Source organism: Tachysurus fulvidraco, chromosome 5 (genome assembly GCF_022655615.1).
Source record: "Tachysurus fulvidraco isolate hzauxx_2018 chromosome 5, HZAU_PFXX_2.0, whole genome shotgun sequence".
In the NCBI taxonomy this organism is placed as follows: domain Eukaryota; kingdom Metazoa; phylum Chordata; class Actinopteri; order Siluriformes; family Bagridae; genus Tachysurus; species Tachysurus fulvidraco.
Genome location: NC_062522.1, coordinates 18148403 through 18156971, shown reverse-complemented (window position 1 = coordinate 18156971; position 8569 = coordinate 18148403).

Genomic DNA, 8569 nt, shown 5'->3' with positions numbered 1-8569 from the left:
CCATAATAAAAACTGCACAGAGTGTAATAAAGAAAAGTGTTGGATCTGGAAAAGATTTTAGATGAACTGGAAGGAGAAAAGCCAGAGTTTTGCAGGCATGTTGATCTAATTGTTTAGTGCTCAGTGTTCTGTATCCAGGTATCTCTGAATTGGATATAATAGCACAGTGTGGGAGGGGAATTTGTTATTTGGTGTGTTGCTTTGTCATGTGTTCTCTAGCTGTCAGCTGTTTGATGGGAAGAAGTTACCATTTCAGCAATTACTTCACTATAACGTAGACACGCGGGATTTTATCATCACACAGAAGTATATTTGGAATACTGATACTGCGAAGGTTTTCATTCCTGAATCTCTACTGTGCATCTAATTGCAGTGACTCATAGTAAACATTTCGAAACTGACACAGATTGTTCTCAAATATAGCTTTAACTCAAATCTATTCTCAGGTAAAAAAAAATAAAAAAAAATATATAAAAATAAATAAACACATAACATATGGATGTAATCTGGAGATGAAACAGAATTGCAAAAAATAAAATAAACAATACAGTCAGTGGATGCTCTGCAGGCTGAAACACCTTTTTGGTGAGAGAGAGCGAGCAAATGTCCAGACCAGTCTGAGGTGCCAGGAGGTCTATAATAAGCAATCTTTACAACTGTGGTAAAAAGAAAAGCATCTCAGAACACACAAAACCTCAACCCTTGATGTGAAGGATGGACCACAACAGCACCATATATATATATATGTATATATATATATATATATATATGTATATATATATATATATATATATATATATATATATATATATATGTATATATACATATATATATGTATATATACATATATATATGTATATATACATATATATATGTAGATTTACATATATATATTTGTATATATAGATATCTAGATATATATATATATATATATATAGAGAGAGAGAGAGAGAGAGAGAGAGAGACTTTTTCAAATATGTTTGCTTTTGTAACTGGAAAACATTGTTGGGGAAAAAACCCATCTCAACTCTAAATGCTCCTATTCTTTGTGTGGCCAGCGATGCCTCTATTCTTCCTTATCAGGCTTATTTTTACTATAATGAATGCAGTTTTATGTGGGGTTGGGGCTGCAGTGCCAGTGGAAGTCTTCCTGCAAGTCTCATTCTCTCTTCCCGCTCTGAATTACCTCAATGCCCAGGGGTCACCTGAGGGGGCCGCAGTCATTTGAAAAGGAAATTATCTTTTGTGATTCTTACCGAGACATATAAGGAGTGAGAAAGTGAATGACAAGGAAAGTGTGAGGGAGAAAAGGCAGGGTGGAGAAAAAAGGATGAATTTCTTTCTTTGCAACCTATGAACAGGTTAATGGGAGCTTGTGGCGGAATTAGTTGATACCTATCTGTTCTCTGGGCAAGAAAGGGTGGCAGAGAGAGAAAGCGAAAGAGAGAGAGAAAGAGAGAGAGAGAGAAAGAGAGAGAGAGAGAGAGCAAGAGAGAGAGAAAGCTAGAGTGAGAAATATATATATATACTGTATAGAGAGAGAGAGACAGAGAGTATGACTATTTTATGGTTTCTGCTTTCTCCTTGGCCCTGTTTCATAATGTGTTTGATTATTTATTTAGTTATTTATTTTTCGCTGGTAAATAGCTTATCCGTGTGGGAGCTAAATTTGCTTAATAGGCAAGTTTCCATGAAGTGGGTCAGTGCACTGATAGCAAGGCTGATGAGTTGGCAGGAAAGGTGAATGCTGTTGTTCTTCACCATCCTCAATATCATTATACTTCCTCAAGAGACACTCTTCTTGTAAGCGGCCAATGCAAGATAAGGGCTCTGAGATATGTTTCTTATTCCTGTTTGTGACTACATGCTTTGTTTTGATAAAGTCGGTCCATTCTTTTTAATGTATCTTTAATCAATTTTTCAATTACGCTAAAATATTGATATGCTTGTGTTATTTTTCTATGATCAATTCTGTATGTTATTTATTGTTACATTCACTGTTATATTCACAACTACTGCTTCAAATTGTGTGACTTTTTTTCAAATTAGGACAATCCTATCATATCGTATCACTATACATCAAACAATTCTCACTGGCTTGGTTTATATTAAAGCTCAACTGGTGTAGGAAGATAAGCTACTAAAAAACAAATCAACCCAGAAAATATTAAGGCATTAGTTAATGTTATCTGATTTCTTTGGCTCTCTGCCCCAAATCTGCTTGGTTGGCATTCATTATAGTAATCACCCCCTAAACCCCAACAGACAACACAGCACAATTTATCATCCACAGCAATAAAGACCACAACAGCCACCTAAAGTCTTTTTTGAATCGTTTGAGCTCAAATAGCCCACCATGTTTGAAGAGAGGATGAGGAACAGATGCTACTGACTAATTATTCCTTGTATCACACTGCTCACAGGCTCACTGATGGGTTCCTGAGAGAGCTTTGGTCATTCACGTTTGAGTCAGCATTTCCAGTAACTGGAGGGCACACCGTTCCATCTGTGAGGGACCAAAGAAGGTGATCTGGAGGAACTAAGTCAGACTGAGGGAGTGCTTCCTGACTCTCTCCTGTCGCCCAGTGCCTTTGGTGGCAGAGAGAATATCTGCTTAAAATGCATGGGTTGCTAGCAGCATGTGGAATTCTCATGCCTACTGTAACTGATGGTGTTGGTAAAATGAATAATAATTTTAAAATATTGCCTGTTCACTTGATCCAATAAGTTAAACAATCCATGTCTACACAGTAAGAGTAATTTAATCTATGTTAAGGCTATTCTAATACTAGTAGGCTATACTAGTAAAAATACTGAAAATTTTCAGCAAATCTTTTGGGCCTCCCTCTAAAAGAAGAAGACATTATTTGGCACATCCAGATTACAGAAAAGTGAAATTCAGAGAGGGTTAAGGGTCTTGATCAAGGGTCCAACGGTTGCAGCTTGATGGTGCTGTGTTCGAACCACTGACCTCCTGCTAAATAACCTAGAGTCTTAACTTTTTGGCCCACCAGATTGTGACTTGTGGTTCATGCTGTCAACACAGAGATAAAGCTTGTGGCTAAGCTAATGCTGCAATCAGTGACATATCTGGAAGTGATTACAGTTATTTGTGTCTACCAGGCAACATGGCACAACATTCTAATTGGAAAATATTAAGTCAAAATTAAAAAAGTATATTTTTAGTATGTCTCACTGTGCAATTTTCTTCACTTATCATGACTGATTGTTTTCCCATGTGTTGACTGCACAGTATACAAGAGCTGTCAATCAATCAGTATCATGCACTGCTTTTACAGTGACTAACAACTTTGATGAATTAGCTAGTTAGGAAAGCTGTTGTTACTTTCAGTCCAAAATTGTCTGATTCTATTTTCTCTGATGACAGATAGGCTATGAAGCAGGCTAAGAGCAGATAAGCTAATGCTAATTTCCTGTATTTCTGTCACTGGCATTTGAAAAATTTAATTTTTAAGATTAATAGTATGTATAGCATTGCAGACTATAATATTGTCATTAGTTAATGCCTCTGGTTGATAACTGGTTGTCTGGGATGCTAAAATAAATTCAGGGCTTTAGTCTACACATTAATGATTCCACTCTGCAAAGAAAAATAACCCTGACAGAAAAAACAATACACTGCGCAGCAAAACACAGCACAAAGGGACAGACGCAGACAAAAGAAACAATAGAAGATACAGATGGATAAGATGGAAAGATAGAATGTACACATTGGAAAAAAAACATAATTGAATCAAAATGCTGAGTTTACAGTAGATAAAATCTTAGATAAATTATTTAGTAAAATATTGAATGTGTTAAAGTTAAATACTAATAATATTTTAGCTGAATTTAGACTAAATAGGAATTTTGTGGTAGTTTCCTACAGTATATTCCTCTGTGCTAGTTTTGTTCCAAGAACATACACAAACAATTCAAACTCGAAACCAACATCATTAATGGGCTCAGTGCAGAGTCTAGTCTATCTTGATGCTAATTTGTATGTCTCAAATATCCTTAAAATGCACAGGAAGATAGCTCTGGAAGAAAATGTATTTCGGGCATTTGACCTTGCTGTGACACACACCCTGTTTAGATCAATTCCAAAATCTAATCCATTCATCTGCTGGTTACATTGATAATTTATATAAAAATCTGAACAAAATCATCCACTCGTACTGTCATTAATGAGAATCTCAGATAACAGACGGACACATACACTGACACACAGACAGACAGCTGGAAAAAAAATACTATAATGTAAGAGGCATAACAATAATAATTACTAACTAATATATACCTGTAGTATTTTATAAATTATAACAGCTTCATTTATATATTATAAATAATATACTTGGAAATCTACTTGTTTTAAGTAGATTTTGAGCCCTGTATGTTAGTAACATTCATTAATGCACTACATATGTAACTAGGAAAAAAAAACCACCTTTAATTTTGTCTGTCAGCTTTTGTCTGAATCTGCAATTTTAAAAGCAACACAAGCCTCTTGTTCTGGAATCAGGTATTGCATTTACACTAGCACTTTCTGGCTCTCAATGCAACATCATGATCTTTGATTGATCATGATTTGTTTTATTGTAAAGATGAAGAAAATCTATCCTGCCGCTGACTAATTATATGTTAACCTCAATGGCAGAATGTAAAGGTAAGCATTTAAAATACAACACTACAGCATATTCTTTCCAGAGGATCATCTAGATTCCTGTACAGGGTACAGATTACACTTACAATAACCCACAGGGAAGCTGATAATTATAAAAGACATGTTGAAGTAAACTCCGTCCAGGGTGTATCCTGCCTTGATGCCTGAGATAGGCACAGGCTCCCCGTGACCCGAGGTAGTTCGGATAAGCGGTAGAAAATAAATGAATGAATGAATGAATGAATGAATGAATGAATGAATGAATGAATGAATGTTGAAGTAAGTCAAGATTACGAGTAAAGGCTAGAATGTGAAATTCATAGTGATGATGCATTTAGCAGAACGTGCACTCATCCAGAACTCTCAGAAAACTGGAAAAAGGTTTAATATTGTACTATAAATGTAGCACCACCTCCACAGAGAGCAAATGAAATACAGCTTAATAAGCTTAAAACAGTAAACTGCCTATTACATCCCAATCCAGAGTTGCTGCTCTGTCAAGTCCATGTCGGTGATGCCAGATTGTAAAAGATGTTCCTAGTCTAATTAGAGTTGAAAACCTTCTGATTCACTATATACCATCTTCAATTCTGTCTACTGACCCAAAGTCAATTCTTCAACCTAGTGTGTGAAAAAAATGAGCAGAGAGAAGATGAGTTTTAGAAAATTACATGGCACTTGATGTAATAACAACTACATACATTAAGAAGTGAAATTAATGTAACTACTTATGTTTAAATTTACATTTGACATCCAGATTTGGCTCTGCATCTAGTAGAATGGATCATATTAGGCTTGTTATTCACATGCCAGCACATGTATTATAGAAGAAGAGTGGGATTATACTGCACAATGGAAAAGGAGAAAGCAGTATTTGCATTCAATACCTCAAGTTTATATGACCAAACCTAAATCCCAGCACACTGCCAGAAGACTACTGATGTACTTAATAATGTGTTATGGGACAAAAATGGAGGCTGTGGGCTGTGTGTGTGTGTGTGTGTGTGTGTGTGTGTGTGTGTGTGTGTGTGTGTGTTTGTAGGTGTGTGTGTTTGTAGGTGTGTGTGTGTCTGTGTGTGTGTGTGTGTGTGTGTGTGTGTGTTTGTAGGTGTGTGTGTGTGTCTGTGTGTGTGTGTGTGTGTGTGTGTGTGTGTGTGTGTGTGTCTGTGTGTCTGTGTGGGTGTGTGTGTGTGTGTGTGTCTGTGTGTCTGTGTGTGTGTGTGTGTGCGAATGGTGCTAGATTTCTCCAAAATGGCTGCAGCGGCAGTCTAGACTTTGGCTGGGAGAGTTAGTGTAGAAAGTCATTTTTTTAATTTCCCATTAGACCCTATGCAGAGATCAATAGGCGTTCTTTCCCAAGCATCTCATTAATAAGTTTTGATGCATGTGTGCTTATGAGGGAGGGCCTTTTGGCAAATGTGATTTTGTGCCTGAAAAGATGTTCCAAAGAAAACAGGTGGTTGCATTAAGTGCATAATAATTTCGACGATAACTAGGGGAGTGTGCAGTGTATGTGTGTATGTGAGTGAGTGCAGGAATGGATGTGGATGTAATGTGAGGTCTGACTGAGTGGTTGACAGGCAATGCCAAATAAAGTGGAAAATCTTCACAACATGCATTGTTTAAACATAAAGTTTAAAATAGTTAACCGTTTACAAAAATGTAAACAGCTAGTCAGAAGATGACACATAAAGCCCTGCAAAGATTTGACATAAAGTGCAGTAGCACTTTATCTGGGTGCTGCATTAGAAAAGATAAAGTTTTACATGAAATGCAAAAAGATAAGATGACCACCTTAGAAACAGAGCACAGAGAATGAGAGGCTTGAGACCACTAACAATTATGTAGACTATTGACTTTTCTCTCCAAAGGTGTGATCAATTGCCGTGAAAATAATGACATCGCTTGTTGTTGTGACCTGTTCAGCGGGAAGGCAATTTATTTCTGGTGACAGAGGACTCATGAGAGACAGCAGGCCGTCAGAGGCCGGTGGCGATGGGTGGAGAAAGAAATCTCACAGGCTGAGTGAAGAGAGACAGCTATTAGTGGCAGTTACTTCTTCTGATTGACTTACTAAAGTATGTGCTCAGTGGCTGGACAGAAATGGGTAGCTATGCTCTTTTAAACAAAACTTGATTTTTAATTGAAGTGAAACAAAAACATTACTCAACAAGAATAGCTAGTAAAACACACTCATGGCACTTGGGCTAATGTACCATGCAAGAAAATGACAAAATGACACTTTAATATTATGTATATTCGATATCAGAAAAATGCTTTTTCCCCACAGACAAGTTCTGATACATGCTGTAATGTGTCTGTCTGTGTTCTCCCCTTGTTTCTGTCTGCCGGCTCTCCCTGATGTTAATTGTTTTGCTCCGCCCACTCATTGCTCACCATGGACACTAATCACATTCCATCTCTTCCCCAGGTGTCTTGTCTTTGTCTCTAATCGTCTCTGCTTTGTTATTGGCTCCTGTCCACTATATCTACTCTGTCTGTTCACTTCCCTGGTGTTGGTCGTTATAGGTGTTTGGTTCATGTTGTTCTCTGTTTCTGTTCCGTGTCCTGATCTGTTTTGCCTGCCTGTATGTTTGTTTCTTGTTTTTGTCCAGTAAAGTCCTATCTGCATTTGGATCCTCTCTTGCCTTTTGTTTCACCGTGTCACATCGTGACACATGCTTTGGATGAGTAACATGAGTCTCATCCTTGTCTTATGCCCTTGTACCACCCAAACACAAATGATGCTTGGTTGTGAAAAGGCTCTAATAATAAACAATTTTAAAGGTTTATGTCAGTTACCTTTGAAACCGGGAAAATGAAACTAATATTAATCTATAAATATTACCATTACATATGTTAATAATATCACTAATAATACATCTGTCTCATCTCGGTAAATTGTTTTTTGTGGCCTTAGTTTAAATCCTGTGCAGACTTCATATATACTGAATACTTTTGAACACTATATCCTTTTTTTTTTTTTTTTAAGATTTCTTTGTTTTTATCATTTAATATTAAGGGACTTCATACCATTACAGAGACGTAAACTGTAGGTATATTACCAGTACTGTAGGTATATGTGCCGTCACCCTCTGAGTATTGGCCCATTATTATTTAACAATACAGTATGTCTTTGCAGGAAACAGATGATGGATGAATTCTCTGTTTGTGTTTATTATGGAACCAAGTCCAATTTCCAAAGCGCTGTTAAAAAAAAAACAAAAAACAAACAGAAAACAAACATAAAAAACAACAGCAAAAAAAACCCCCAAGATTCTCAGTCTAATCGACTATAACAACGCTATCCAAAGGCAGAATTGAGGAAAACAAAGAGTTATTAGTGGTTGAGGAAAACATGTACTGTATAATATCTTAGAATGCTTAGAATATCTTAGAGGCTTAGAATAAAACACTGAATAAATGGCAAGACTGCAAAATCCTTCTTGTCTCATTACAGAGTTATATTATTTTAATGAGAAACGGGACTACACGGCTGCCAGCACACACAAAGAAACATCACTCCTCGCACGACTCCCTCTAAGGTGCTGAAGGGACAACAGCGCTTTAGCACAACCAGTCTGGACAATGGGTGCACTCACAAAAGCAAGGTGGAAAGAGTGCAGTGTATGATGGACCGATCAGAGCCACTACGGTCTTCACTCACCCTGTGAAGTGGAGAGAGTTTCATGGGGTGCAGCATAACTGAGGTAGTGGGACTGGAAACTAATGCTTGTGTCTGTGCTTCTAGGGTCTACATGAGGCCAACATTAACACTCCCTGTTTCTGCCATACCTGACAACACTATCTTGGTTCTGCCTCATCTGCAATTCCTCTGCCATTCTTCCTGAACACACTTGCCTTCACCTGGCAAATGCTTCACTTTTATTTCACTGCCTGCAATAA